General features: G+C 44.4%; 1 protein-coding gene and 1 long non-coding RNA gene across 2 annotated transcripts in view; one reads left to right on the top strand and one right to left on the bottom strand.

The window, feature by feature from the left end:
• Positions 1 to 23,188, bottom strand: part of WNT5B (Wnt family member 5B) — a 269,199-nt gene that overhangs the window by 14,879 nt on the left and 231,132 nt on the right.
• LOC115478252 lies at positions 5,713 to 14,900 on the top strand. The gene is made up of 3 exons (XR_003943474.1): positions 5,713 to 5,723; positions 7,423 to 7,425; positions 14,805 to 14,900. It is a non-coding gene; the product is annotated as an uncharacterized LOC115478252 (long non-coding RNA).

Consider the following 23,188-nt stretch of genomic DNA (forward strand, 5'->3'; position numbering starts at 1 on the left):
CCAAATCAGCATAATCAAAAGCCGATTTTGGGCATCCTCCACTGCTTCCCGTCACGGGGACGACCAAAGTTCACGGGGGTGTGTCGGCACCGTAGCGAAGGTGGGACTGGGGCGTGATTAAGAGATGGGTGTCCTCGGCTGATAATGGAAAAAAGAAGGGCGTCCCTGACGAGCACTTGGCTGACTTTACTTGGTCCATTTTTTCTTGCGACCAAGCCGAGAAAAGATGCCCGAAATGACCAGATGACCGCCGGAGGGTATCGTGGATACCCTTACTCCCCCAGTGGTCACCAACCCCCTCCCACCCTAAAAAAAAACTTCATTTTTTTTTTTGCCAGCCTCAGATATCATACCCAGCTCCATGACAGCAGTATGCAGGTCCCTGGAGCAGTTTTAGTGGGTGCAGTGCACTTCAGGCAGGCGGACCCAGGCCCACCCCCCTGCCTACCTGTTACGTTTGTGGAGGAAACAGCAAGCCCTCCAAAACCCACCCGAAACCCACTGTACCCACATGCAGGTGCCCCCCTTCACCCGTAAGGGCTATGGTAGTGGTGTACAGTTGTGGGGAGTGAGTTTTGGGGGCTCAGCACCCAAGGTAAGGGAGCTATGCACTTCAGAGCAATTTGTGAAGTCCACTGCAGTGCCCCCTAGGGGGGGCCAGTGCACTACGAATTCTGGCTCCTCCCACAACCAAAGGTCTTGGATTTGGTCGTTTTTGAGATGGGCGTCCTGGGTTTCCATTATGGCTGAAAACCGAGGACGACCATCTCTAAGGTCGTCCATCTCAACATTTAGGTCGACCATCTCTAAGGTCAACCTAAATGTTGAGATTTGGGCGTCCCCGACCTTATTATCAAAACGAAAGATGGACGCCCATCTTGTTTCGATAATACGGGTTTCCCCGCCCCTTCACGGGGCCGTCCTGCGAGGACGCCCTCATGAAAACTTGGGTGCCCTGTTCGATTATGCCCCTCCATGCATCTTTGTAAGTCTAAGTACTTTGAAAATACACCTCCACGTAACTTTGTAAGTCTATGTGCTTTGAGCACCTGAAGTTCTGACATTCCACCTATAATGATGACACAAAAAAGTGAGGAGAATGGATGAGGATACCAACTGTTTTATATTTATTCACTTAAAAAATTATGTGTGCATAACAGCGACCCGACACGGCCGTGTTTCGGCACAATGGCCTGCTTCAGGGGTCTTTATAACCTTGAATGATGTAGTTGAGAGTATATTCTCCAAGGAAATTAACAGGAAACAAATTTCTCTGGTCTCCTCTCTTCAAAATAATATATATGAGATGTATATATTTTGAAAAACGAGCATCTAAATACTCCTCTCTTGAGAGTTATCTGCAAATTGTGAAAATGCTGATCACCAAGCTAAGAATTTTTTTCTCTTAACAGTTTACAAAAATCCAGTAAAATTGGAATGCAAATGCTAAAATGCATCTATTCTCCCTGAGCATGGAAACAGGTGTTGGTAGTACTGTGGTCTGCAGTAGTTTCATTTGCTTAAGGAAAAATTGTGTTACTTCAAATTGTGGCTATGCCAAACTGCTTTCCCAAGTGCATTTAGTGCAAAAATGTATGCCAGTAGCCTTTTAAAGGGGAAAACAAACAAATAATTTTAAGTTATTATCTATGTAATTAGGGATTAGTAGAGGCTAAGACTATACATACCTTTGGTCTTCATTATACATACCTTTGGTCTTTACTCCCAGTCTTGGGCTGCCAAAAGATTAGGTTTCAGGAAACACCTAATGAATATGCATAATAGAGATTTGCATACAATGAAGGTAGAAGGCATGCAAATCTCTATCATGCACATTTATTAGAGGTATTCTGAAAACTGACCTGTTGGTGGCCTTCAAGGACTAGAAGTGAAGGCCAATGGCCTATACCCTCTTGCATGTTTTCACATTTTGTTGTGCCAATGTGTCAGACTAACATTTATTTAAAATGATGGTTGTTTTCCATTCATTAACTCAAAAGAAATCCAAATGTAGAGGTGGACCAAGAAATCTTCACAGCCAGATATAAAATGCAGCAAACTCTATTCAGCATCACTTGTGTACCAATCGACGGAACAAACCCGTCTGCTTCAGGGTTCATACGCTCAGTGTAGAAACCTGGAAAATAAAGCGGGAATATGCAAATACCTCTGTGTCACAGCAATATCATTTTGGCAGGCTCTATGGTGTCCTGTCTAATATTGCTGCAACACAGTGGTTTTTGAGATTTCTATGCTTAGTGTATGACCCCTGAAGCAGATAGATTTGTTCCGTCGAAACACCGTGGCTGAATTTGTACCAGCAGACCAAAAAGCCAGTAACAAGAAGGCCCTCACAGACCAGAAGGCGCTGTAGAGCTGTCTTGTCCACAAGGAGGGTGAGCCCTTAGGTCCCGTAAGGCCCAGAAGGATCTCAAAGGACAGCCGTGCAACCTCAAGTCTTCACCCGCGGCGACCGCCGTTCACCAAGGGTTGAGCCCCCAGCTGTAGGCGGTCAATGGGACTTCAGGAACCGCGGGATTGCCGGACTGACCTGGACTGGAACCGGGAGAGAAGCGGGCAGGTGGAATAGCAAAGACCCAAAACTGGCAGCAGATCAGGACAGGCAGCTAACAGCGTAGTCGGGGTCAGGCAAGAGGTCAAGGCAGGCGGCTAGTAGAGAAGTCAAAGTCAGGCTGGAGGTCTAGGCAGGCAGCTAGGCGGAGATACCAGGAAACAGTCCAAAGTCCAGAATCAGTAAAACCAGGAACACCACGAAACACAGGAACCACGGAAACAGAACCTGAAGCAAAGTGCTAGCTCAGTTCCCTTCCTTAAATACAGTACAACCTCAGCTGCCCCGCCCCCGCAGAGACAGCCGACCAATCCAGCCCTGGGCATCGGCAGAGCCCCTCTGATTGGCTCTGTCCGATTCCCCAGGCGGGACCACCAACTTGGCCTCCCAATCTGGCCCCTTAGAGGCGGAGCTCCGGGCCCTCCCGCTTGGGAGGGAAGAAATCGCCGGCCATCGCGCCTCGGCGCCGCCTCCTTCGGTGGCGCAAACATAGCCCCCACAGCCGGCGACCGAGAGACCGGCGGCCGCAGTCGCCGGCCTCGGTCGGAATGGCCATCACTGCGGCAGCCTCCGGCTCCCCGCCGAGGCCTCCAGACCGCTGCCCCTCGCCGCAGAGGACGCCGGCTCCTGCTCCCCGCGGCGGAGGAGCCGAAAGGGGCGATGGACGTGACAAGAGCACACAGGTACCAAAATACAGCAAAAGAGGCCACGCAAAGGGAAACACACTACTGTGGCACCCATGAGCTGGGAATCAGCATCGGCCAAATGGAAATCTCACATGCAGAGAGAAAGACAACAGCACTGAAGACTGAAGCAGCATGCCATCAATAACTGCCAGGCGAAGAAGTCAAGCACCCAGGGAACTGGAGCTACCACAAAATAAAATGCGTGGTGGACACGGCACCAAAGTTCCTGCTTGGAACCCTATGCTAAAAAATTAGTAACAGCAAGGAGCGTGGCCTTAAACAGGTAAAGTATAATCCAGCCCCCAACCAAAGTTGGGGAATCAAGCAGGCAGGAAAGGGAGAACCGACCCTTCCAAAAGGGAGTTCTAGCCTCTGAGGCGAGTGGCTCAAACAAGTTGTAAAAACAGAGGCTAAGAACAGCTGCCACCCGCTGCACAGAACAGCCAGCATCAGCCACACCGTGCCCTTGAAGCAGCGGAAGCCCAGTGCACCAGGTGAAAGATACCAAAAATAAAGAAAATTGCCCCTAGAAGGGCGGAAGACAAGCATAAAAGCTGTGTCCTGGAGACCCCCAGCAAACTATGTCATCCCTGAGGAATTTGCAGTGGCTCGAACTGACAGGAGGCGCTAGCAAAAATGGCACAACTACCATGCCCTTGCAGGGAAAAAAATGCAGGAAACTAGGCTGCGGAGCCGTACCACCCAAAGCACCAACCCCCCTGCCAACAGCAGGAAGAGATCAAGGGGCGCTTGCAGTGACGACCGTGAACTGACTTGTCGTGCTAAAAAATAAACCTCTGAAGTTCTCTCTATCTCCACCTGCATGTAGAGGGACATAACCCACTTGTCTCTGGATTAATCTGTAGGACACTATCTACCTTATAATCGAAAGAGAAAAACGCCTAGATTACGACCCAAATCGGGAGATAGACGTTTATCTCACAAAAACGAATAAATCGGTATAATCGAAAGCCGATTTTGGACGTTTTCAACTGCACTCCGTCGCGGATGCGGACAATGTTGATGGGGGCGTGTCAGAGGTGTGGCGAAGGTGGAACTGGGGCGTGGTTATCGGCCGAGGAGAGATGTACGCGTTAGGGCGATAATCGAAAAAATAAAGGCGTTTTTAGCGAACATTTAGGACACTTTTATTGGACCCTTTTTTCACACGAACAGGTCCCAAAAAACTGCTCTAAATGACCAGATGACCATCGGAGGGAATCGGGGATGACCTCCCCTGACTCCCCCAGTGGTCACTAACCCCCTCCCACCACAAAAAAATGATGTTTCACAACTTTTTTTTTTCACCATCAAATGTCATACCTACCTCCCTGGCAGTAGTATGCAGGTCCCTGGAGCAGTTGTTAGGGGGTGCAGTGGACTTCAGGCAGGTGGACCCAGGCCCATCCCCCCCTACCTGTTACAATTGTGCTGCTTAATGCTTATTAGTCGTCCAACCCCCCCCAAACCCACTGTACCCACATGTAGGTGCCCCCTTCACCCCTTAGGGCTATAATAATGGTGTAGACTTGTGGGCAGTGGGTTTTGAGGGGGGATTTGGGGGGCTCAACACACAAGGGAAGGGTGCTATGCACCTGGGAGCTCTTTTACCTTTTTTTTTGTTTTTGTAAAAGTGCCCCCTAGGGTGCCCGGTTGGTGTCCTGGCATGTGAGGGGGACCAGTGCACTACGAATCCTGGCACCTCCCACGAACAAATGCCTTGGATTTATTCGTTTTTGAGCTGGGCGCTTTCATTTTCTATTATCGCTGAAAAACAAAAACGCCCAGCTCACAAATTGTCGAATAAAACATGGACGTCTATTTTTTGCGAAAATACGGTTTGGTCCGCCCCTTCACGGATCCGTTCTTGGAGATAAACGCCCATGGAGATAGACGTTTTCGTTCGATTATGCCCCTCCACGGAACTTAAAATTTACATGCATCATGTTATAGAAAACACTTTAGACAGTTGTGTGTGTAAAGTCTAATTAATCCAATTAGTGTCAATAATTGCTTGTTAATTGGCACTTATTGGCACTGATCGACTTGTTAACTAAATAAATTGTGTATGCAAATCCAGAATGATTGGATTTGCATGTGCAACTTAAGTCACACTATATAGAATCCAGGGATAAATGTTTAAACAATTGCAAAGTATTTTGAAGCTATGTAAGGGTGTCCTGTTTTTTCCGGACATCGGGTATCTACAACTGCTCCAGAGAAAGCATATATATACAGTATCCCCTGATTCTATAAACTTGGGCACACAATTTTGTGACTAACAGACAAACATACACATGTAAATATAGAATAGCACCTCTTAATTGTTTACGTGGGTGCTAATTGGCTTTAACTGCCAATACTGACCCTTAAGTAGCATTAATTGGCACCAATTTGCAGTTAAGTGTGTAATTACATTTAGGCATGATTCTATAAACTTATGGGCTGGACTAGCAGTGGTGCTAGTGAGCGCCGAATGCTCAGAGGGTTCTAGCGCAGGAGACAATGTGCGCGTCAAAGATTAGTGCAAATAGCATGCAAATGAAGTCAAATGGATGTTAATGAGGTCATTTCCTATTCCCACACAATGCTGAGACTACAGCGCACACAACAAAGCCGCCCTTACAAAACAATGCCAGCTCAGAGCTGGCATTAGGGTGTGGAAGACAGGATTTTTCATGATCCTTCCTTTTAAATCTGCCAATTTTTATTTAATTTGGAAGCAGAAGGAAGCCCGTGCAAGCAGAGGCGTAGCTAGGTTTTGATGTCTGGGGCAGCAGACTTTTGTAAAATAGGCGCCAGACATAGGCGTAGTTTGACTGTTTCATTTTGGGGGGCAAATGGTGTGGCTTGGCACATTTATTTGCATATGTACATCTCATACATATTCATTATGGCTATTTAAAAAAAAAAAAAAACAACAACAACAACAAACCCACACAAGCACCAGACTAAAATGCTGAATATGAAGCCAGCATATCAAAAACAATAGGACCAGACACTTTATGAAATAACACAAAACCTTACAAAAAGACACTCAAAACCTATACAGAAAACTTAACACACAAGAGCCCTAACCCACCTATGAAAAGACACTGGACCCTAGAGCACCCTACCTGCTACTGGAAAATGGAACAAGCTGGACTGTTACACATTCCTACACAAAACACTACATGCTAGCAGAATTCATAACTTCAATCACATATGCAGAACACGGACAGACCCTCATGTGATACAAAATAGGGAATCACAAAAAACATGCCCACAAAAACTGAAATATAGATCTCTTCAAGAAAGCCAGACTCTGTAAGCAGTGCAAATACTGGTAAAAGAGAAACAGAAATGTATTTTCTCCTGTACTCTGCAAAATACAACAATACGAAAAAAATGTACATTTCACAAAGCAGGCACATCTTAGTCCTTAAAAAGCATTAAATAAAAAGAATGTTTTGTTTTCTACCTTTGTTGTCTGAGCATTCTATTTTTCTAGTTGGGATAGTCCCAGTCTCTTTTCCACTTCACATGTGTCAGTCTTCTCCTAAATTCTTTTCCAGGTTGGCTTTTCCATTTCTTTGCTCTTCTCTTGTCTTCTTCTTCCTGCCCTTCTCTGCACCTGTAGCACTGATCTTTCACTTTATGTTTTTTTTTTCCGCACTTTTCTCTCACTCTTTGGTCCTTAGCATCCATCTATCTACTGGCTTTGACCATCTCCCTCTCATTCCCTCTCTAACACTCCCATTCCCCCCTCTATCTCTCCCTTACCCAGTCTCCTAAATTCAGTGGTGTGCTGGTAAATTTTTAACAACAGGCTCTCTCCAGGCAGCACACAGCGATGCCCGATTACCGCCAGGTTACTGTCACACAAGTCATCGCTGGGGGTTTTCTATAAAAGCCTATTCTATAAAACTTTAGGCGTACTTTAGAGCATATACTTAGGTGTATTTTTTTTACCACATGAATTATTCAGGTGCCAAATACAGAATCTAGCACATAACTTATAGAATTCTGTAAGTTGTGTGTGCCTTTGCTGAATTTAGGGAAAGGCAGTTATGTCAGGTTTATGGCTGGTGTAACTACATGTGCACAAATATTAGGTGTGGTGATACAGTGTTATTTTCATATTCTATAATGATACCCAGATGTCATTATAGAATAGATGCTCAGAGTGTGACATCTGAACTGCTAAACGGAGATGTCCCCTTAAAGAATCACCTCTATATAACAAAACCCTCGGATTCTATATAGCGCAGGGGCGTAGCCAGACAACAGGTTTTGGGTGGGCCTAGGGAAGAAATGGGTGGGCACCAATTGTTCTCCCCCCCTCCCCCCCAACCACCACCCAAAAAAATATCTCAGCTGGTGGGAAATCACTTCTTTTCACCTTGGCATGCGCTGAAAACTGAACATATGCAGGTGCCGGTATCATGCAGAGTAACATTTTTGTTACCATCAGGAAGAAGTCTTCAGCTGGCCGAGCTTGGGATCCCACCAGCCAGTGGCGTTCCTAGGGGCGCTGACACCCGGGGCGGATCGCCGATGCGCCCCGCCCCCGGGTGCAGCGCAACCCCCCCCCCCCCCCCCCGGCGAAAGAACCCCCTCACCCCCCCCGGGTGCATGCCGCTGGGGGGGTGCCGCGCGCCGGTCAGCGTTGTTCGTTTCCATGCTCCCTCTGCCCCGGAACAGGTTACTTCCTGTTCCGGAGCAGAGGGAGCATGGAAACTAACGACGCTGACCGGCACGTGGCACCCCCCCAGCGGCGTGCACCCGGGGCGGACCGCCCCCACCGCCCCCCCCTTGGTACGCCACTGCCACCAGCTACCACTAAATGTGTGCTACTGTTGGGTGGGCCTGAGCCCTAAGTGGGTGGGCCCCGACCCACCCAGGCCCACCTGTGGCTACGCCACTGATATAGCATGACTGAAATTGCACATGCCACTTAAGCAATTATTGATACTAATTGGCATTAATTAGAATTTACACATAGAATTTGCTAGGCGTATTCTGTAAACTGGTGCACGTAAATTCTAATGTGTACTGCAAAAAAGGGGGTGTGGCCATGGGGTCCTTTTATGAAGCTGTGGCAAAAGGGGGCCCGCGCTGGCGTCTGCGTGCGTTTTTGATGCACGCCGAGGCCCCCTTTGACTGAAGCGGGTAAAAGGCAGGTCTTTGTTTTTTTTCAAGAAATGGCCGTGCGGCAAGTGAAGCACTTCCGCGTGGCCATTTGGGGGGGGGGCACTTACCACCACCCATTGAGGTCGCTAATCCAGTGGTAACTGGGCAGCGCATGGTACTGACCAATTACCGTCAGGTACACATCGGCGCTACAAAAATTTTAATATTTTTGCAGCGCTGGGGGAGTAAACTACTACCAGGCTGCTGTGGTAGCCTGGGGGTACTTCCCCTTTAGCGAGCGGTAAGCCCGCGTTGGGCTTACCACTGCTTCGTAGAAGGGCCCCAATGAGTGGCTTCTTATTGCAAAGCCAGTTGTTCGTGATATCTGGTGGGTTTTTAGCCACTGGGGTTCCAATGCTGAAAAGTTGCCATTAGATACCGAGTGTGTCTATATCTGCGGTTGAAATTACTGATTTTGAAACAGCGATCGATGCTCAAAGGAAATCGCATGCAAATGAGATGCGCAGAAATTATGCAAACAGCTCGGTAGGGAGCAGTTTTGCAGAAAGCGTCGATGTTCTACACCTGCCCAGGAAAAAAAAAAGGTGACAACCACTTTGTAGGCATGTGTCAGTGATGTCACATGGAGTTTCTTTTTTTTTTCCACAGCAACTTTTTTTTTTTTTTTACATTTGTACCCTGCGCTTTCCCACTCATGGCAGGCTCAATGCGACTTACATGGGGCAATGGAGGATTAAGTGACTTGCCCAGAGTCACAAGGAGCTGCCTGTGCCTGAAGTGGGAAATGAACTCAGTTCCTCAGTTCCCCAGGACCAAAGTCCACCACCCTAACCACTAGGCCACTCCTCCACTAAACACTACTGTTACATGTAGGACACACACACACATATAATACATGCACATGGTACATTTCACACACACACGTGGAGATACTATTAGAAAAACATTCCATGACTAATTTTTAACACTACTGCTATGTGTGGGACATATACGCATACAGGACTACATTCTACATAACACGCCTAAGAAACTGGCGCAGAAATGAAATATGCCTAGGCATATTCTATAAAGTATGTCTAAATTTACAAGCAGTTTATAGAACACCCTGAGCTCCCATCCGCGCAACTAAATTTAGCCGCGGGCAGTTATGCCAAGTAAAACTTGCTGTAAATGCCAACAACTAAATTTTGCGCAGACTGGATGTATTATAACCACGCACATAGATTTTAGAAACACCCACAATCCACCCATTCCACGCCCATGGCCATGCCCCCTTTCAACTATGTAACTTAGAATTTATGCGCAGACCTGTCCAAGCATATTCTATAACGTGATGCACATAAATTCTAATTAGTGCCAATTAGTGTTAATAATTAAGTGGCAATTATTGGCACTGACTGGCTTGTTAACTAATTAAGTTGTGCTTGCAAATCCAGAATATGACTGGATTTGCCCACGCAACTTAAGTGGCGCTATATAGAATTGGGGGATAACACACACACATGGCACATATCACACACATGTGCAGATACTATTAAAAATTACTCCATGGAGAAGTTGCCCTCATGCAATGACAGCTCCAGACCTACCGGAACATTCTGAATGGTAAAGGTAGGCATCGCACAGAATGCTTATTTTAATACTAATGAGCTTGTTGTAATATATTTGCATAGGATTATCGGTAGTTACTACTATGAATGGTAAAAGCGACGCAGAACCCCTTTGTGGATTAGATACTGAATAACGTGCATGCTAGACCTTCACCAGTCTAAACGTTGAAAGCACGGTAAGCTTTGAGCTTCAGGGCCTGGATTCCATAACAGCAGCTGTTTTGCTCTATTTCCCTTCTGATAAACGTTTATGCTACAGATTCCATTGTGGATTCCACTGCAACCAGCCATCTGTCAATGGGGGAAAGGAAAGAAAAAAAGCAAGGGGAGGCAATGTCCTAATCTCCGGACTACATTCCAGGACCCGTGTTTTCATCTTACTGTCCATCTGTGTTCACTCTCCATCTGTCCTCATTGTCTGACTGTCAGGATCCACTGAGCAGGAACGGTGTCATCTATGTGTCTGCAGAGCATTGTGTACACACTTTGTAGCACTACATAAATTGTTGTTTGCTATTTTGTCTGTGTATATTTATTTATTTATTGGACAATATTTATCAGCCATCCATCTCTAGCAGTTCTAGGCAATGTAAAATAAAACATTTCACTTAAAAATCACATAAAAAAATACAAAAACATACATCCAGGACATGACAATGAAAACACTTTAAAATGCTCCAACTGTATAGTAATGTTACACAAAGAGTTTGTTCAAACAACTGAGCCTTCGATGGCTGTGTAAAACACCACCTAGACCTTAAAGCTAAAAAAGCAACATACAAATGTAACAAGAAGAAGTAGGTTTTGATATATGTTTTCATTATCTCTCTCATTGTATAATCTTGTGTGCAAATTCAAATGACCTGTACGTGAATCTGCGCACGTAGATTATACAATACTAGCAGTTTACACATGTATGTTGTCCCCTTAATTAGGCCATAATTGGTGTTAACTGCAATTAATTGATACTAATTGGAACTAATTTGCACTTACTCACTATTCTATAGAAACAGAGAAAAATGTAGGCAGATAAAGACCATATGGCCTATCCAGTCTGCCCACCCATGCAATCTGTTCTCTCTATCACTCCCTTAGAGATCTTATGTACTTGCCAAGCTCGCTTGAATTCAGATACTGTTTTCATCTCTACCACTTCCACCAGGAGGCTGTTCCATGAAAACACCACCCTTTCCGTGAAGAAGTATTTTCTCAGGTTACTTCTAAGTCTATCCCCGTTCACCTTCATCCTATGCCCCCTTGTTCCAGACCTTCCTTTCAATTGAAAGAGACTCACCTCCTGTGCATTTATGCTGATAAGTATTTAAATGTCTCTATCATATCTCCTCTCTCCCGCCTTTCTTCCAAAGTATACATATTGAGATCTTAAAGTCTGTCCTAATACACTTTATTACAAAGACCACTGACCATTTTAGTAACCATCCTCTGGACCGACTCCATCCTGCTTATATCGTTTTGAAGTTGCAGTCTCCAGAATTGTACACGATATTCTAAATGAGGTCTCACCAGAGTCTTACAAAGCGGCATCATGACCCTCCTTTTTCCTATTGGCCATTCCTCTCCCTATGCACCCAAGAATCCTTCTAGCTTTTGCATCGCTTTTTCTACCTGTTTGGCCATCTTAAGATCATCACATATGATCACACCTAAGTCCCACTCCTTTTTCATGCACAGACGTTCTTCAACCCCCTAAACTGTACCGTTCCCTTGGGATTTTGAAGCCCAAATGCATGACCCTGCATTTTTTAGCATTACATCTAAGCTACCAAATTCTAGACTGTTCCTCTAGCTTCGCTAAGTCCTTCCTCATGTAAGCTGATAATCAGAAGCAAGTTTGGGTGAAACAACACACTTGTGGGCTCTGACCACAAGTAGCATGATCAGTGGGCAGCATGCCAAAAATTGGTGCTGCTCCCGCAGCAAACCCTACGCCAGCTCAGAGCTTTAGCATTTGCATGCTTGCAGGCCCCCCAAACCTCCCCACATGCAGGGGGCTGGAGGTCCAGTGGATCTCCAGTCCCCCTAACCCCCTCAGATAGTTTCCCTGGTGGCCCAGTGGCCTTCACAATCCCCCCACCCCAGGAAACAGGGGAGCTGGACATCCGGCAGACCTTTAGTCCCCCAACCCTCCCCCTCTGACAGCAAAAAGAAATCCCTGGTGGCCTATTAGCCAACCCTACCCCCACATGCCACATGCCCTGGTGGGCTAGCGTCCCCTGACTCCGCCCCATACTTCAAAAGAGCCTTGAGATCTCATACGGGTTGATCAATGAAGAAGTGGGCGTCACCATTATAATGCTGGGGTTTCCCCAGATGGTGGAGGTGGTCAAAAAATCTGACGATCCCCGTTTAGAAAAAAAAGAAAGAAAAAAACAATGTGTAACTATAAATAGTTCTGGATGTTGCTGTGATCGATGCTATCGATGAATGTATGAAATTAAACAGTGTCTGGGATAGGTTTAAAGATTTGAGTCAATTAATCCCCACACTAGAAGGTTAAGGTCTCTTTAATTTGATTGCCATTTTGGAGACGGCACTTGAAGGATGCATACTGGATAGGGCTCCCCATTCCTCCTCAATGCTCCACCAACCCTAACGCCAGCTCCGAGCTGGCTTAGGGTTTGCTGCGAGAGCAGCACCAATGTTTGGCATGCTGCTCGTTGAGCACTGGGGAAGAATAATAAATTACCTGTTTAGCATGTATTTGCATGCTACTTGCAGTCAGAGCCCACGAGTGCGTTGTTTCACGCGCTCGTGGCCTCTGATCAAGGGGCAGGAGCAAATGCAGGCATTAATATGACACTAATAGCCTCTAGCACCCACGTTTGCTTCTGATCGATGCTTACATGAGGAAGGACTTAATGAAGGTGGAGGAACAGTCTGGAATTTGGAAGCTTAGATTTAATGCTAAAAAATGCAGGAGGGGGGCATCTGATCATCAACACCCTAGTTTCTATCGCATACAACTGCTAGGGGGGGCATGCATATGAGAGGGACATGGGCAGGGCAGGGGAGTGCCTAGCACATTTCCTTGCTATCCTTATAGAATACAGTCAAATGTGTGCACAACTGCCATATTAAGTCATCTACATTTATCCCTGCCGAAGAGACGGTCATGCCTAAATGCTAGCACTTAAATGCAAACATATGCTAGTATTGTACCACGACATATAGCCGTGCAATTGTTGTGATAGAATTCACACTTAGGGGCCGATTCTCAAAGCCTACCGCCAGCATTAAGGCCAGTTAGTGCCAGAATAGTGAGCATATTAATGTGTGCAGAATGTTCAAAGGGTTCTAACCTAGGAAACAACATGCATGCCAAAGATGGCCGCAAATTGTATTTAAAACGGATGTTAATGAGGTCATTTCGTATTCCCTCCCAGAGAGCAACACAGATGCAAATGCTGCCCTTAATGCTGGAAATTTACCTGAGGGTGGTGTTGAAGGTTCTGAAGAGAGGATTTGTTCCGAATTTTTGACCTTAAACTGCCAGTTTTGTCTTACAAGTGGAAGGAGGCCCGTGAAGCTTGAGCAAAACAGAAAGTAGAAGCACACATTGGTGTTGTTCTTCTGTGCTTAAATATAAGCTTTTCAAGTGAAAACAATTTTTGAAATGTTTATGTTTGAAGGCGCAGAAGAACGGTGCTGACGTGTGCCTGCACTTCTCGACTTGCCTGGGCATGTGCACGAGAGATGCGCTTACCGCAAAACTCTTGTGCGTATGCACCAGGCACTTTCACTTTCACAGTCCGCATTTCCTTTAAGCATTGGAGAGCTAGGTTTCTGCACTATGGGGTCTGCGCTGGGCTTTTGAGCACCGGGGCCTTAATGTGCTAAATTTTGGTGTCTAAATATAGGTGACTTTTCTAAAAGTGCCCTCTATCCCCCAGATTCTGTATAGCACAGCTTAAGTTGCACGTGCAAATCCAGTCGTATTCTGAAATTTGCGCACGCAACTTAATTAAGTTAACAAGTCAATCAGCACTGATAATTGCTACTTAATTACTGACACTAATTGGCATTAATTATTGTGGAATTGTGGATGGGATTTGATATATTACCTTTCTGTGTTTACAATCAAAGTGGTTTACGTATTATTTACAGGTACTCATTTTGTACCTGGGGCAATGAAGGGTTAAGTGACTTGCCCAGAGTCACAAAGAGCTGCAGTGGGAATCGAACCCAGTTCCCTAAGCTCTCAGGCTACTCCTTAGAATTTACGCGCAGAACTGTCTAAGCATATTCTATAATGTGATGCAAGTAAATGCTAAGTTGCATAGATAAAAGGGGACATGGCCACAGGCATGAAATGGACAAGTTGTAGGTGTTTCTAAAATCTATGCGTGTGAATATAGAATGCACCTGGTCCAGTCATAATTTAGGCGTCGGCATTTTTACACCAAGTTTTACTTGGTGTAACTGCCCGCGACTAAATTTAGTCATACGGACAGGCGCTCAAAATATTCTATAAACCACATCAAAATTTAGGCTTATTCTATAAAGTACGCCTACATTTAGGCATACTTTATAGAATATGCCTAGTCGTGTTTCATGTCGGCGCCAATTTTTTAGGCGTCATAAATGGAATCTAGTCCCATATGACTAGTATCACTGTTTCTGCCACATATTATGGAGCAGTATCAGATTCCACCAATAACCAGCCATCTGTCAATGAGAGAAAGTAAAGAAGGAAAGTGACAGCGTAAATAAGCTGGGCTAACATCCTGACTGCACTTCAGCAAACAGGGCTACTCCTCACTGTCTGTCTACAGAGATACTAAGTATCCAGTTTCAGGCTGGATATTTTGGAACAGTCCTGGTTTTGAAAATACATCCCAAAGCAGTGTGGGAGTTGTAGTGCCTGATCCTGCCCATTGAAATCAGGGCCGGGCCTAGGGTCTCCGGCGCCCCCCTGCAGTTGGCCCTGCCCCCCCCCGAAAATGATCGCTACACTACCCGCCCTCTTCTCCCCAGATCCTTTTCCTTTTTTTTTTGTTTAAATTTACCTCTGTCCGGCGGCAGCGTAGCATTAGTGAGAAGGAGGCGGCGCTCCCCCGCCCCGACGTGTCAGTCTTCCCTTTGCTCAGTGTCCTGCCTTCTTCTGACGTGATTTCTGATGTCAGAAGAAGGCGGAACTGAGCGAAGGGAAGACTGACACGTCAGGGTGGGGGAGCACCGCCTCCTTCTCACTAACGCTACGCTGCCGCTGGACAGAGGTAAATTTAAACAAAAAAAAAGGAAAAGGATCTGGGGAGAAGAGGGCGAGGTAAGCATGGTGCGGCGGGGTGCCCCCCAGAGGATGGCGCCCTCCTGCCATGCTTACCTCGCTTACCGTGTTGGCACAGCCCTGATTGAAATCAGTGCTGCAAGTCCCATAATGCAGCAGGATGGGGTGGTCAGAAATCCAGGACTATCTCAAATATCCAACCTGGAACTTGGAAACTTGGCGTCTCTGCTGTCTACCAACTGCAGGACTGAGAGCTTAATGGAGTAGGAACAGTCTCTAAGGATATGCATTTGTTTGGAACATGTCAACATTTCCCATATTGTATCATATTATTTTAGACCCAAAATAGCAGGAAAAAACCTGAAATTTCCATTTTTTCCCCTGTGTAGTTTATAGTGTGCACTATTGCTTCAAAAGGTATGCACTCAAGTGCTCAAAATGCATCTCTTGAAGAGTAGCATGTATTACTGGTGAAAGAAAACTAAATCAATAAAACAAAATGAGAAAAAAATACAAAAAACAGATGGTATGGGAAAGCAAACAAAACAGTTTGAGAATTTTTTGCCTACACACTCCTAGTAGGGTAGTTATCAAGCAGCATTAGATAGAGGCCGACCAAATTTTGTTTCCAGTTTTGGCCGATACCAGCCCAAAATCTGCATTCGACCTTGTTTTGGTTTGGCCGAAAATGCTCGTCCTTTCTAAAATACCGCTGCACGTCGAGGACTAGGTTCACTAAAAACAAATCAGTGCAAAACGCTATTCTATAACTCTCAGTTGTGCGCCATTTACAGAATAGAGCTTAGAGTCGATCTCTGCACCAAACTTTGGCCGCGAGGATTAACGTTAACTAAAACCTGGTGTAAATCCTGGCAAGTAATTTAGGCACAGACCATGGTATTCAGTAGTACGCATCTTTAGTGAACGCCCCTGATCTGCCCATGCCACCTCCTATGGCCACACCACCTTTTGAGTTGCACGTTATAAAATTTGCTTGCGGATCTTTAAAGAATAACACTTATCAAGATGCATGTCCAAATCCTAATTGGAGCCAATTAATGTCAATAATTGGTTGTTAGCATCCAATTATTGTTAGTTAACGGCTCATTACACAATTAAATTGTGCACGCAAACTTGGGCGTGCAATTTTGGGTGTCATATATAGAATCCGGGAACTCATGACCAACCATTATGTACCTTGTGTATGCCATGTTTATAAATAACACAGAATAGTGAAAAGTAAAGAACCTTATTCTAGAAAGTGTGTTTCTAATTTATAGTATTATTTCTCTCTCTCTCTCTCTCTCTCTCTCTCTCTCTCTCTATATATATATATATATATATATATTAGAATTTTATACAGTATATTTTTACACAAGAAATGCAAAAACGAAAATGACTTAAATCCAAATAAACCTAAATCCATACTAACACCACAATTAAGACTAAAGTCCACATCTAAAAGAGAGAATGTGAGTAACATTACAATAAGAAAAAGAAAATCCATTGTTACAGAAACCATAAGAGGTAACAAGAACCTCTAATCTCTTTTTGAAGCCTATCAAAACAAATCACTTCTAAGAACTTTAATTATTCCCTTGATCTTGACTCAACAAGTATCTTTCCAGATAGAAAAGATAAAAAAAAACTAAATTTCTTCCCCTGATGATGTATCGCACATCAGCAGAGGAAGGACAATAAAAAGGTGGCTCCCAAGGCCAAAATCTTAGATTTCAAACCAAGAGAAACTTTTTCCTTTGCTGCGCAAAATGTGCCACATCTGGAAAGAGATGTATAGTCTGCCCACAAAACTGCACATTTTTAACCTTAAAATATAACTACAAAATGTTTTAATTTGTCCTTTTCAGATAAAAAGGTGACTAATAATGTAGCATGAGAAGAAATTATATCTCATTTTTAATATATGAGTAAATACTTTTTGATATTTGAGTTTATATAATGTTTGTTGAGTCATTGAAATTAGGATTTTAAATTACTGCTCTTTGATATATTTATTGTTTTTGCGGCGATTATTTCTATAGTGGTGATATGTTTAAAAATATTTACTTGACTCTTAGCCCTCCATTGTCTTGGCTACAAACTTACAAGGCAATTGTGTAAACTCGCTCCTAGAGATAGGTGACACTTATGCATGTCAAAGGCGCCGTTAATTGACAGGTGCCAATGTGCACTAGCGCTGTTCTATAAGGTAGAACCTAATTACAGAATCTAAAAGCAATTAAATAATTATTAAAAATAAAGAATTTTAAACAAAGAAATTATGGAATAAATAATTAATCCAGAGGTGGCCACTTCAAATCCTGCTGCTGCTCCTTGTGATCTTGGGCAAGTCACTTAACCCTCCATTGCCTCAGGTACAAATTTAGATTGTGAGCCCTCCTGGGACAGAGAAATATCCAGTGTACCTGAATGTAACTCACCTTGAGCTACTACTGAAAAAGGTGTGAGCAAAATCCAAATAAATAAATAAATAATGGGTGCTTTTACTAAGCTGCAGTAAAAGGTGGCCTGTGCTTTATCAGCGTGTGTTTTTGATGCTCACTGAGGCCCCCTTTGGCTGTCCATTTTGGGGAAAAAGAAATGGTCGTGTGGTACGTGAACCACGTACCACACAGCCATTTTGGTGGGAAGCCCTTCCGCCACCCTTCCACGGTAACTGGGCAGCGCCGCCGGTTAAGTTCCGGTGCTACAAAAATAGGACATATTTTTGTAGTACCGGAAATGGTGCGTGCTAGGAGTGGGAACTACGGTAGCCCAGCAGTAGTTTCAGACTGGCGTGTTGTAAGCCTACGGTGGACTTACCGCTGCTTAGTAAAAGGGTCCCTAAGTGCCATAATGTCTAACAGCAAACGGACCTTTACATGAGTGGCGCATGAATGGGCCATGGCTGTGGCTCCCAGTTACGCATGTAGAGCTTGATATTGAGCTGGCATCAATCAACATTTTGCTGACCACAGTCAGCATTATACTCGGAAATTCAATGCCAGGCCACGTCTGGCCTGTGGCACTGAACTTTCAAGTATACAGAGCCTGCAAAAACATAGCCTGTTAAGTGCAATATTCGGCATAACCACATAAACATAGGACTGCTTTTTATGCGGTTATCTCAAGTGCTGACTATCAGTACCCAACCAACTAAGTGCCAACTCCATCCCTGGAATGCTCCCAAAGTAGCCGGTTTCAGCTTGGATGCTAACCAAGCATTTTCAGCAGCACGATCCAGTTAAGCGATTTAACAGCCAGGAGACTCTCCTCGCTGTTTAAAACGATTTGGATATAGGGCCCATAGTTTATAGAATACTATACATTATGTGGGTTATGCCCCCTAATTCTAAAAGTTGCTAAAACTTGTGAGCACAAGTTTGAGCGAGTGCCCAATTTGCTCACGCAATTTACTTGAATAACAAGCTAATTAGCACCAATAATTGGCTTTTTAACAAACAATTATTGGCACTAATTAGATTTAATTGAAATTTTACGCACATGTCAAAAAAGGACGTGTGGAAATGGCAGGGTCATGGGCAGATCTCTGGCGTTCCTTTAAGTTACGCGCATAGTTAGAGAATAAGGGAATCCACACATACATTTACACGCACGTTTTTTAGATGCAATTCTCAGGCGTAAGCGTTAATCTGTAAACTGTGCCTAACTTTAAGTGCGTTTTATAGAACAGCGCTTTATGGGCACAGATTGTTTTTGGGCACCATATATAGAAATTACTTAAGCACGCCAACTTAAGTCTACCATTAACATGGCATAAGAAGGTGCACTTAAATATGGGTGTGTCAATGCCGACGTATGCTAGTGTAATATAACACATTGTTATTTCCTATTTCCTTGTCACTTCTTTTACCTATTTGTCCCTACCTTCCCTGACCCTATTTCTAATTGTAGTTGTTTAACACCTACCATACTTGGCGTTCACCAATACGGTGTCTTGTAAGCCACATTGAGCCTGCTAGTGTGTGGGAAAATGGGGGATACAAATGCTGCAAATAAATAAATAATGGAATCAGCACCAAGCTTCAGTAACGGTGCATCTATCTGCGTGCGCTAGAGATAACAGGACTGCTGTTTGCGCTGGTTTTTTCTTGTCTATTATGCATTACAAAATTCCTTCATGAAGGTTTCAAATTAGCCCCTGACGCAGCCCTTGGTGGGTGAAACACGGCCTGTGTTGGGCGATTTGTTCATATACGATATCTTCAATAAAATCCTTTTGATGTTATATTGATCTGCTGGTTTTCTTTTCCACATCAGCACCCAGATGCCATTATACAATTGCTGCTATGTGCATGGCATTGAGGTGCCTACACTGAGGCGTCAATTTACAGAGCTGCACAATAAATTGTGAGCCCTCTGTGGACAGGAAAATACCTAGGATACCTGCACGTAACTCACCCTGAACTACTACTGAAAAAGGTATGAGCTAAATCCAAACAAATATTACATGATATGGTACTGAGTGCAGCTTTGACAGTGCCTTTTTGATGTCACTGTGAAAGACCATTCAAAGTCATTGACTTTTGCAACATCAGTAGCACCTGACAAAGTCAATGGCGATCTGTATCTTCCCTGCATTCTGATTTCAAGACCAAGATTAAAATTCTGCACCGAAATAAAAGCCATTCATGTAATGCATACTGGAAGTTTTAGAGACATAGAAACAGAGAAAATGATGGCAGATAAGGACCACATGTGCCAGAGCCGGTGGTGGGAGGTGAGACTGGTGGTTGGGAGGCAGGGATAGTGCTGGGCAAACTTATACGGTCTGTGCCAGAGCCGGTGGTGGGAGGCGGGACTGGTGGTTGGGAGGCGGGGATAGTGCTGAGCAGACTTATACGGTCTGTGCCAGAGCCGGTGGTGGGAGGCGGGACTGGTGGTTGGGAGGTGGGGATAGTGCTGGGCAGACTTATACGGTCTGTGCCCTGAAGAGCACAGGTACAAATCAAAGTAGGGTATACACAAAAAGCAGCAAATATGAGTTATCTTGTTGGGCAGACTGGATGGACCGTGCAGGTCTTTTTCTGCCGTCATCTACTATGTTACTAATGTTACATGGCCAATTTAGTCTGCCCATTCACACCTTCTACTAGAGAATGGCGCTTGTCAGTGTCCCTGTGAGTTCTGTCCCCATCCCTGCTCTGTCCATGTGAACTTTGTCCTTGTCCCCACCCTGTCCCCACGAGCTCTGTCGGATTCCATCTGCACAAGCCTCGAACAGTTATGATTTAATATTTAAATCATTTTATTCAAATATAAAAATAAACTATATTCTGTACAACTGTCATTTTATAAATCACAAACAACACAGAACAAGGATCAACAAAATCCCTGTCTCCCCTCACAAATATCCCATCCACTATCGGGAAAACTGAACAAGCCAAATTACTACAGAACACTACGTAGAAAATTCATGCTAACACACAGAACACAAATGCCAAATACATAACAGCTAATCAAAAATGATAAACACATATTAACCTAAAATCACAAGAAGTCACATCACAGAAATAGAAAGTTATGCATTTCCTCCTATACCATGCAAAATATAAAGATCACACATGCCAGGAATGGTGTTAGGGGAATGCAACTAGGATAACAGACCCCTGGCCAGAGAGAGCCCTAAGCCTGCTGGAAGCTGATGAAGGTATGCCAAATTTCTGCCTGAGCCCCAGCCATGTCTAACACCAGCTCTGGCAGGATACACATTTCAAATCTGACATATTCTAATCAAAAAATAGAAAATAATTATTTTCTACCTTTTGTTGTCTGGTCATTTTATTTTTCAAATCATGTTGGTCCCAGGCTGTTCCCTCTGTCCTCTCAACTCACTCGCCAGGGTCTCCTGCCCATTTGACATTTCTTCATGCTCACCATCCATCTTCCATCTCTGTGTACCTATCTTTCACCATGTTCAGCATCTCTCTTCTCTGTGTCCCCTATACTTCCCTGTCCAGCATCTAGTCCGTGTTCATCCTCCCGCATTCATTACCACCGTTCTATGTCCCTATCCCCTCCACCTATGTCCAGCATCACTCCTTTATGTTCCTATGCCCCCCCCCCACACACAAGTCCAGCATCTCCCTTCTGCATTCCTATTCTCCCCCATGTCGTGTCTTTCCTCTTTGTCCATATACCCCCTCTCATGTCTGGCATTGACCCTCTGTGTCCCTTCCCCTCCTTTCCCCCCTTGAAGGTCCAGCACCTCTCTCCCCTCCAGCAGCCGGCCAGCACCTCTGTCCCTTGCCTCCATCAGTCCCCCCGCCCATTGGTCTAGAACCTCTCTCCCTGCCCCAGCCTTCCCCCATGGGTCCAGCACCTCTCTCTCCCTCCCTTCTTTCCAGTCAGCCCTTCCTCCAGCACCTTCCTCCCTTCTCTCTAGCCCCCCCTTTGGGTCCAGCAGGCCCCCTCCCTCTCCGTGGGTCCATCAGCCCCTCCCACATTTCCAGTGCTCTGTCTCCCCTCTGTGGGTCACCACTTTTGTCTTCCTCCTCCCTTCTCACCATGGTAGCTCTCAAGCAGCAGCCAGTTAGGCAAACAATTTATGAAAAGCTTATATTTAAAGGCACAGAAGAATGGCGCCAATGTGAGCTTGCACTTCTGGTTTTGCCTGGGCATGCACACAAGAGCTGCACTTACTGCAAAACTTTTCTGCGCATGTGTCAGGTATGCTCCTCCCTCTTGCTTTTGGAAAAGTGGCCTGGCCTTGAATTATCTTAAATCAGGCTTGTCCAAGTTCAGTCCTCGACAGCTGCAAACAGGTCAGGTTTTCAGGATATCCCTAATGAATTTGCAAAAGAAAGATTTACATTCCCACTACATCTATTGTATGCAGATCTTTCATGCATATTCATTAGAGATATCCTAAAAACTTGGTCCGCTTACAGCCATCAAGGACTGAACTTGGACAAGCCTGATTTAAGATAATTCAAAGTTAGGCCCCTTTCCTCTTGATCGGTTGATATCCTTTCCATTCTATTCGAAGCCATGCGACAGGGAAAGAATTTGATACATTTTTGTCTAATGCAAAAGAATATAGCAAGCAGCCTTGATTTGGAATGCCTGCCATCCATATTTAGATCTCAAAATGATTCTCTGACATTTCAAAGGAAGTTGAAAACATATTTAAGAAATATTTTTTTTTGTTTGAGTTAATGTTGGCTGTTAGTTTTATCCTGATTGTAGATCCCAGAAGAGTCTAGTTAATCTTATATTCTGCACAAGACCGTAACAGGTAATTTGTGGACTACAAATTTTATTTTATTGGGCCAAATTCTGTATATAGCGCTTTCAAAATTGGCACTGAAAAAACAAACGTTTAGCATGATTCTACGAACTACTCTTAAAGTTACGTGTAGTTTATAGAATACGCTTTCGCACCATTCTTGTGACTAAAATTTAGGCGAACCAATTTAGGCCACCTAAAACTAGGCCTAAATACCTGTGCCTAAACTATGCGCAGATCAGGCACATTCCATAATAGTGCACATAATTTTTGAAACGCTCACAACCCGCCCATTCCATTCCCATGGCCACACCCCCTTTTCAAATGCGCATATTAGAATTTACATACAGAAAATTATAATAGAAGGCTGAATTTACGAATATTAAATTTTCCTAAAATTTCTGGAATGTTACCTATTGATTTATTTAAGAAATTCCTGATAGAAAATTTAAAAATGCCTAAAGAAACTATTCCTCCTATAACAAAGCTATATTATATACCGCAAAAATCAGCTATGAAAGAGGGACAATATGAATGTGAGAATGAACAGCCTAATATTGACGTTGACAATATTTCTGGTTTTTTGGAGCAATCAACTGAAACAATAAGTATGACAGCCACTTTGCTAATTACATTTGTGTTTGAACAGGACTTAAATGCGATCTTGAGATTTTACTTTAAATTGCCAAA

This window comes from Microcaecilia unicolor, chromosome 9, assembly GCF_901765095.1.
Source record: "Microcaecilia unicolor chromosome 9, aMicUni1.1, whole genome shotgun sequence".
In the NCBI taxonomy this organism is placed as follows: domain Eukaryota; kingdom Metazoa; phylum Chordata; class Amphibia; order Gymnophiona; family Siphonopidae; genus Microcaecilia; species Microcaecilia unicolor.